Source organism: Quercus suber, unplaced genomic scaffold (assembly GCF_002906115.3).
Source record: "Quercus suber isolate HL8 unplaced genomic scaffold, Cork oak 2.0 scaffold_621, whole genome shotgun sequence".
In the NCBI taxonomy this organism is placed as follows: Eukaryota; Viridiplantae; Streptophyta; class Magnoliopsida; order Fagales; family Fagaceae; genus Quercus; species Quercus suber.
Window position 1 is genome coordinate 153,105 of NW_027070064.1, and position 9,896 is coordinate 163,000.

Below are 9,896 nucleotides of genomic sequence, written 5' to 3' on the forward strand. Positions count from 1 at the left end.
CAATATATATATATATATATATTATTTTAATAGGTAAAGTTTAGAGAAAATCTAATTAAATTCTACAATTGAAGTCCAATTTTGTGCCATGTGTTCTAATTTATTTATTTTTAGAGAGAGTTTTATTTCTTAATTTTGGAATCAAATGTTAAACCATATCATAAATATCCATTCAAGTGAGTCATTGTGTACAAAAACCAAAGAGTCTAAAATTAATGAACATAAAAATATTTTTAAAATGGACAATTTACATTTTCTACCTAATAACATTCTTACAAGACTTTTTAAAGAGTTAAAAAAAAAAAAAAATATATATATATATATATATATAAGAATGCCTATCAATAATTTAAAAATTATTATACTATGCATCTTAATGTGTATCTTTTGAATATATCCATGCATATACATGGAGTTACAAGCTAATAATAATAATAATAATAACAATGACATGAAAATATAAAAATATAATATCTAACATTTATGGTAGTAAAAGTAATTAAAAAAAAAGAATATAATGAAGCTAGAAACATGTAATTAATTTTGAAATGGGAAATATGAGAATGCATACAATGATGACACGTGTACTTTCTTAAAGCATATGAGAATAACACGTAATAAAATCATTATAATCTATTTTGATTTCATAAATATAATTAGGAAAAAATATAAAGACAATTAATTTCTTCCCATAAACATTTTAGCAAATGAGGAAAAAAAAAACTATTAATGATTGGTTACAATTAACCAAGTGTGTGTGTTTAGTACCACTAAAATTGTTTCTAAAAAAAAGTACTGCTGAAATTTTACCTTAAACGTTTTGGCAAGTTCAAAAGTAAAAGAAAAACAGCTTTTTATTTTTTTTATTTTTGAGAAACCAGCCGAAGCTTTTCAGTAACAATTTGTCAAGAATTACAAAACTGTTAACCTCATAGTGAATATCTTCCCTCCATATCTGTGGACCAGTAGAATTTTTGGCTAATTTAGCCAGCTTATTCACTACAGCATTACCACTACGTTTTACATGGAAAAAAGAAGCAAAGCGAAAATTAGGAACTAATTGTTGAGTCTCATCAGTTATGTGTCCAAAGGAAGCCAAGCATGACGAAGTTGCCACAAGATGCTTGTAAACTACTTCGGAGTCTCCCTCAAAAATTACCTCATGGAGACCAAATTTGATGACAAAAGTGATTGATCTTCGCCATGCCATGGCCTCTAAATCATCAACTGATGGAGGCAGCAGTACCCTCCACTAAAATAGGTTACAAAATAGTGTGCGTTTATTGCCACTAAAATTAGTGGTGTATTAATTAAAAAAATGGTGTATATTTATTATTATTATTCTAAACAAATTGATAGTATATATTACTAATAATATTTTCAGTAAATGTAATAACTAATAATAAAAAATTAGAAATGCATAAAGATTAAATACAAAAAAAAAAAAAAAAAAAAAAACCAAAAATATTATTTTGGTATTGCATTACCCTATAATTAAAAACAATTCCAAACGGAAATAATGGGTAATTAAACTAATGGTACAAGTACATTAGTTTCCATGCATCACCACCACGACGACAACAACAACAACAATAATAATTAGTACTTTAAAAAAATTTGTACAACACACAAGGGTTTATTACTAATGGTACGAGTACATTAGTTTCCATGCATCACCACAACAACAATAATAATTAGTACTTTTTAAAAAAATTGTACAACACACAAGGGTTTATTACTAGTTATATCTTAGATCCATATTTTAAAATAAATAGATGAATATATATAGATATTTTAGAAGTTTTAGTAAAAAATTCATTAAATCTAATTCTTTTCCTTTCAATTCCTTCCATTTTGGCGCGGGGGGGGGGGGGGAGGGGACTGAAAATTTGAGAGAATATAATCCATTCTCTTCTACTTAAACTCCCGAACAAAGAAATAGAAGAATATTTTAAAATTATTCTTTTCATTCCATTCATTTCCCTCCTCCCAAAACGAGTTGTTATAAAGACACTAAGAGATTAAGGTCCGTTTGTTCCCGTAAAATATTTTCCGGAAAATACTTATTTTCCGGAAATGCTATTTTCCGGAAAATGAAAATATTTTAAGTGTTTGGTTGTGTTATGAAAATTGTTGTGGAAAATATTTTCATGTGTTTGGTTTTATTAAGAAAATGCTATTTTCCTACCATTTTTTCACAATTTCCAGCCACGAATTCCAGCAACAACAACAACACAACAACAGCAACAACAACCACAACAGTAAATTCCAGCACAACAACACCACAACAACAACAACAACAACAACACAACAATCAGTTCATCAAAAAAAAAAAAAAAAAAAAAAAAAAAAACAGCAATACAAAACCCACAGAAAATCCACCGTCCACACCACTGCAACGAAAAAAAAAAAAAAAAAAATCAGAGGAGGACGACGAGATCGAGAGGGCAGCGCCCTGGTTCTGCGGTTCAATCTCAATCCCCTGGTTCGGCCTAGTCCGGCCCAGAATCGGGTCGATCTCGATTTTGGGAGACGACCCACCACCGTTTCTATGATCAAAACCTCTCTCTAAATCAAACCCAGCACTATGGAAGCACCCTTCACTCTCTCCGGCTTGTCTGGGAATTGTGAACTCGACCCAGCTTCCATTTTAGCGTTTTTTTTCATTTTTCTCAAAACAAGATCGCAATCGAGACGACGATAAGATCGAAGATGATGATCTGACCCAGAGGAGGACAGCGCGATCTCGGCGCGATCTCGCAGGCGCGAACTTGGCGCCGTGATTGCGATCTTGGCGCGATCGAGAGGGCGGCGCGATCTTGGCGCAATCGGTGACGAAGGAGGCGACGAGATCAAGGACGAAGGAGGCGACGGCGACGAGGATGGCGATCTGACTGGCGAGGACGTGCTTCAGGTGGAGTGTGCTTGGGCTCTCTCTCACTCTCTCTCTCTCTCTCTCTCTCTCTCTCTCTTCGTGCTCTGTTTCTCTTTTCCGAAAAATTAGATTTGAAGTGAAAATGGAAGGTGAATTCGTTTTCAGCCTTGACCACTGGTCAACGAAAATTAATTTCCGAAAAATGCGTTTTTCGTGCGCAACCAAACACCTGTAAATACTGAAAAGCATTTCCGGAAATGCTTTTCACCCGATTCAAACGCAGCCTAAATGACGAATTTCAAGGTAAGAGAGAGCCTACAATTTCACAAAATAAAGAAAATTAATGTCCTGGCATCTACTTTTTTTTTCTAATGTTAGATCTAATAAAATCCAGTTATTCAAAAATATTGTAACTCCTGTGAAAATAAATCAAGTGTTACTTAAACTCATCCAATTCGTCAGATTGCAACTGTTTATCCAAAGGAATCAAGTTGAGGGGTGATTTAACCCCCAAACCAAGCCCAATTACCCTTAGCAATTGGCATAGAACATATTTTTGTCCACGAGCCGACAATGGGCTAAATAAATGAGTGTGCCCACGTCACTACCATAAAATATCCCATCCGAGGTATCATGTTGGAATTAAAACCATAGGGCTTAGCTTTTCACTCCTGGAGTAAATATAGTTTCTTATCACTAAACAAACATTTACCTGTCTTATAAGCTTAGAGGGCAGTAGCATGCTTTTACGTTACCAAGAATCAAGATTTATAGGATAAAGATCCTGGGCAGATGTACAAGAAGAGTACATACATCTCTATAATTAATAATAATTACATGCTCAACACTATAGATATCTAGGGTCACATGTAGTCATATCGAGAGGGAACAATTCCAGAGCTTGTAAAAAATATATTAGAGTTTCCTGTTACAAATGTTGGAGTTGAAAGTTGAAACCACATAGCTGATCTTTTCTGAGTAGCTCCAAAAGAGAGCAACCTGGGTTCATGCTTCATATGGTGCTTTTAGCTGCGAAGTTTCAAAAGAACATTGGAAGGATGTATCTTACCCAATCTAGAAGACATGCATGGTTCTCGTTTGGTCCATGTTTCCTATTGTTCTTCCCAGAAACAATCTCCAATACAACAACTCCAAAACTATAAACATCTGCCTTGTAAGTTAAAATACCCCATAATGCATATTCTGGTGCCATATAGCCCCTGCAACATATACATTCAGCTATGATATTTGGTTCACTAGTATGATAGTATAAATTTCTAAATCCAACAGGACTAACAGCAGTTAACTCTCAACTTTTATTAAGCGTGCAATCATGTAATTAAGACAGCCACTATATGAGAGAGTTTAGCTTCACTGAACTAGAAGTGATAACAAAACAATAAAGGAAAATATTGGACCTACTACAAATTTTATTACAAAAAACTTATAAAAGTATAAATAAATGTGATTGGTGCCAAATTAGCAACATAATAAAAAAATTTCTTAATTACTTTCTTGGTTTATGTTTTAGAAGTTGACTCATTAGTTTGTAAGGTCTATGTAATAAAATTAGTAATAGTTTGTTTTTAGAAGAAAATTAGTAATAGTTGTAACATAAAAAAAGAAAAAAGAAAAAAGAAAAAAAAAAGAGAGTAAAAACTAATACGGATATTAAATTAGAGAGATTAAGTTTTTTGAAAGTGGCAAAATGGATCAAAGTGCTTGAGTAATTTCAGTCAATGATAAATGTTTTTTTTTCTCTTTTTTTTTTGCCCGGGGGGGCGGGTGGTGGGTGTTTGNTTTTCTATTTTACGAGATATCCAAATCTTTTTTAAACCTAACCACTCCTTAGGCTGTTAGGAGTAATAGGCCATAGGCAATCCTCCTGTTGCACATTCATGGATAATTTCTTAGGTAACTTCAAGGAGCCAAGGAGTCGTCAAACTCAAGATGAGAAACTTAAGACTAATGAACCACAAGACTTAATCACATAGCTAATCCATATATCTTTTGGAGTTAGTGAAACAAATATATAGTTTCTTATCACTAAACAAGCACATATTAGTTGATTATATATTTTACTGAGTCAAGATTAGTGGATAGAGATCCTGGCAGATGTAGAAGAAGACCCAATCCATGATGTATCTTACCCAATCTAGAAGACATGCATGGTTCTCGTTTGGTCCATGTTTCCTATTGTTCTTCCCAGAAACAATCTCCAATACAACAACTCCAAAACTATAAACATCTGCCTTGTAAGTTAAAATACCCCATAATGCATATTCTGGTGCCATATAGCCCCTGCAACATATACATTCAGCTATGATATTTGGTTCACTAGTATGATAGTATAAATTTCTAAATCCAACAGGACTAACAGCAGTTAACTCTCAACTTTTATTAAGCGTGCAATCATGTAATTAAGACAGCCACTATATGAGAGAGTTTAGCTTCACTGAACTAGAAGTGATAACAAAACAATAAAGGAAAATATTGGACCTACTACAAATTTTATTACAAAAAACTTATAAAAGTATAAATAAATGTGATTGGTGCCAAATTAGCAACATAATAAAAAAATTTCTTAATTACTTTCTTGGTTTATGTTTTAGAAGTTGACTCATTAGTTTGTAAGGTCTATGTAATAAAATTAGTAATAGTTTGTTTTTAGAAGAAAATTAGTAATAGTTGTAACATAAAAAAAGAAAAAAGAAAAAAGAAAAAAAAAAGAGAGTAAAAACTAATACGTATATTAAATTAGAGAGATTAAGTTTTTTGAAAGTGGCAAAATGGATCAAAGTGCTTGAGTAATTTCAGTCAATGATAAATGTTTTTTTTTCTCTTTTTTTTTTTGCCCGGGGGGGCGGGTGGTGGGTGTTTGGATTGTATATAATGTGGTGCGAATCCTAAATTAGGTCTGTTAGTAATTTAGTACTAATTGATTTTGTTGGACTTGGTAAGCGTTTGGATTCACGTTTGTGCGTCTGCGTTTTCACTTTTCAGCGTTTTCCTCTTTTTATTTTTTTTAGCCGCAGTTGTTGACTTTTCTCTCATGTACAGTGCACATGTGCACTGTTTACAAGACTTATAAAGTTCAATTTTCAGCAACTTTTTCATTAAAAATGGATCCCACGGCACTATTTACACATTTAAAAATTATTTTACTACAGTATTTTCAATTTTCAGTAAAATAAGTTGTATCCAAACGAACTCTTTCTTCTTAGAAGAAACAAAAGGACTCGTGTGTGTAATCATTGATTTACGCCCCATAGTACATTGCCACTTAAGTATTTTGATAAGCCTATGGGTACCACCATCACATAGTAGGAAGTGCTCCTGCTTGAACCCATTACCACAATGTCTGCATATTAGGAAATATGGGGCAGTACTAGTACTTGAATCCACAACCTCTTGCCATGTGGTTCAAAGTGATGGGTCCTTTCAAGGGTTTCCTACCGCTACACCACACTCGCTAGTGGTATGTTGATTAACTCTGATGCTATTAGAGGGATTTCATTTTTACCTTCATATCTTATGTAATCTTATTATGATTTTATTTTCTTTCTATCTTGGGTGTAAAATTTGGAGAGCCTATTGTGAAGCACATGGATTCTCTATTGTAGCTAGTTGGTCATGCATTAATGTAAGGATTTTTTTTATTCTCATTCATTCACTTTTATGTGTTAAAATATTGACATTTTTAAAATGTGGACATTCTCACGTCAATTGTGAATGTGTTTGAACTAGTGTGAAAGAATTTTTCCTTAATGTAATTTGGGTTGAATTCTTTTTCTGCTTGGCGCTAATCTATATATATCTAAAAGCTAAAGTGTAGCATTTATTGTTGTTACGCTCCGGTAAAACATTTTCTCATTTAATAAGGTGACTTAAAAACTCCATTATTTAAAAATTAAAATATTTTTTAACCATTATTGTTATTATTCATTTTCCAAAACTCTCCATCCCTTCTACCTTAATATCATTCTGTCTCTCTCCTTTATTTGACTCTTCTTATTCTCAACATCTTACTATAAATTTGACATTTTCTTTTTCATTCTATGCATAGTTTTCTCACACAAAAAATGTTACCTCTCTCTCTCTCTCTCTCTCTCAATTTGTTCTTCATTTTTTGTTTTATTTTTTATTTTCATTGCTTTCATACTTAGGTCGATAAATTTTAGTGTTAATTAGAATTCTACTTTGGGTTGATGCTATTTAGTTTTATGTTTTAAGTTGTTATCTTTTCTATTCTCTTTAATTATTAAATATTATCCTACTGCATTATACATATAGTATATAATAATATAATATTATTATATTACATAGAATGACTTGGATAATTTTATGTTTATTGTTATATATATTTTATTTTTATTTTTTTTTCTTCTTATCTTATTTTATTCAACATTTAAATTCAGTCACTATTCCTCCATACTTATGCAACACAAATAAATAAAAAAATGGCTATACACACACCTGCCTTCCTTTACCCTACATTATGGTTATATAATTTATAACTTAGATAGCACTCTTTGAATGTGTCTAGGCCTATAGATTGAGCAATTTGTAAACTTAAAAGGCTATTGAAAATGGACTTTTTGAATCAAGACTAAAAAAATATGGACTACTATATATCATTTAGATAAAAACCTTTATTATCTAAACATTTATCATAGATATATTAATTTTTTTTGCCACAAATTTAAATCACACAAACTTAATAATTTTATATTATGTGTTAGCATTGTCTCTGCTTCTTCTTCTTCTCAAAAATATTATGTATCATCTTCAAAGGATGCAACCAATGTTGATTTTATGGGAAAAGTTACATAAATATTGAGAAAAAAATATTTTATATTACAATTTACTAAAAATGCGTTTTAAAAATTTAAACCTTTCTATTTTTCATATCACTAATGTGTTTTACAGTTACCATATGTGACAACTTAAGTCTTAATATTCTTAAGTTGTTTCGGCAAAAAGGAAAAAAAAAAAAAAAAGTTTGCCGATGATGGAACCACTCATAACAATATTTTCATAGTTATAATTCTAGCCAAAGTAATCAACCATACTTTGTCTTTAAAAAACACATATCTACCAGTGGTTAAATGTTCATCTTGGGTAGTTTTAACTTTTCACATAATTTTACCTTTACATATTCATCTATTTTAATTTAGATTAAAAAAAATTATTTAGATATTTATAAGTAAATAATGAAATAATGATTCATTAATAATTAAAAAAAAAAATTTATCTATACATATTTATCTTGTGCGATCTACTTTAATTTAGATGTTTATAAATTTTTAATACATGATAAAAATTCTATTTTAGCCTAACTAAATGTATATGTGTAAAACTCTCTTCTATAGGCTTAAATCCCAGCCCTTACCTCTGACACCTCACAAGCACTTATACTTGTGAAGTGACTACCGCACTAAGGGTTCGCGGTAGTGATGTTTATAACTTAATAATGAAACCCATAAACAAGGTAATTTTTTTAATAAGATAAACAAGGAAATTAAAATAATCATATTTCTACGATTCAAAAAGTCTCCATTTCTTTTCTTAAAAAAAAAAGCCTTTTACATTTCCTTGGAATTTTGAAATTTGTTTTTTCAAAAACTTTGACATACCACTAACCTAACTACTTCATACATTAAAGAATTTCAAGGCTCATTATTACTTCCGTCAAGATATTATATGATGTCTTAATTGATTGAAACCCAACTAGGGAAATGCCATTCATATTTCCTTGAAAAATAAAAAATAAAAAAACTTTGATATACCACTAATATAACTACATCTATAATCATTTAAGTCATTCATGATATCTATTTCTTAATGATAACCATAAAAACAACAACTAGCAAGAGAACATACAAAGTAATCAAGAATAAATGGAAGAAAAAAAGAAATGAAATCAAATATCAATTTGTAATTGTTATTTGGAAAATAAAAAAGTGGCCACAAGGAGTAAGAAATACAATAGGAATGACTACATAGAGGACATTGAAAATTTTATAGTGTAATAAAATCAACCATTAAATTCACTTAATTAAATATAATAATACAAAATTTAAACTTAAAACTAATCAAACTCTAACTAGGGAAATTATATTTCCTAACATAACTAAAAATGAGACCACCGTGTACCCTTGGGGCAGTGGTCACTCCACAAGTATATATGCTTGTGAAGTGTGAGGGGGTAAGGGCCGAGGTTCAAATCTCCAAGAGAGAGCTTCACATACATATACATCTAAATTAGGTTAGTAGAAATTCTATATTGTAAAAAAAAAAAAAAAAAAAAAAAATTTCTCCAGTAATTTAGAAATTATATTGGAAATAAAGTTGAAAAATTTTATAATCTTATTTTTTGACATTTCATTTAACCATATATATATATATATATATAATCATAATTTGCATACACCATAACTTAAAAAAGTTTAATGAACAATTCTACCTCTTATTTAATGTCTATGTTTTGCAAATCATCAACCAATAAATACAGAGTTCGAATTTGGTAAAGATGGAGTGTAAAACTCATGTTTTACATCATCCAATAAGAGATTGCCACATCAACATTTTACTTAAAATTTAATATATCATACCATACCTAATAACATCTCAATAAACTTCCAATTTGGTTGGATTTATATATAAGAATTTGAATTTATTGAGTGTGGTTGTGTTTATTCTCAAATATGTAATAAGATAATGTGGCATTTTAGAATTGAAGAGGTAAAACATGAGTTTCACACTACATATTTACTAAATTTAATCTCATAAATATATGACAATGATAAGAAATGTTATAAACTAGAATATGAAAAGTATAATAATACAAAAAAAAAAAATTAAAAAAAAAAAATTTCTATACAAAATCTAGGGACTAAAATAGTATTTTATCTAAAAAATTATCACGCACAACGCGCAGGTCTACAAATAGTTCCAAGAAAGTCTATGTACTGATTCTTGGGTTCTTATAATTCTCCCATGCTTGGTTAGTACTTATTGG

The 9,896-nt window shown here is 30.4% G+C and overlaps 2 protein-coding genes across 2 annotated transcripts in view; both read right to left on the reverse strand.

Moving 5' to 3' along the window:
• The window catches only part of LOC111996497 (probable leucine-rich repeat receptor-like serine/threonine-protein kinase At3g14840), a 71,222-nt gene that overhangs the window by 43,288 nt on the left and 18,038 nt on the right, over positions 1-9,896 (reverse strand).
• Positions 3,880-9,896, reverse strand: part of LOC111996496 (probable leucine-rich repeat receptor-like serine/threonine-protein kinase At3g14840) — a gene marked incomplete in the record, with an annotated part of 19,456 nt that continues 13,439 nt past the window's right edge. The window contains 1 exon segment of the mRNA XM_065765315.1: positions 3,880-4,040.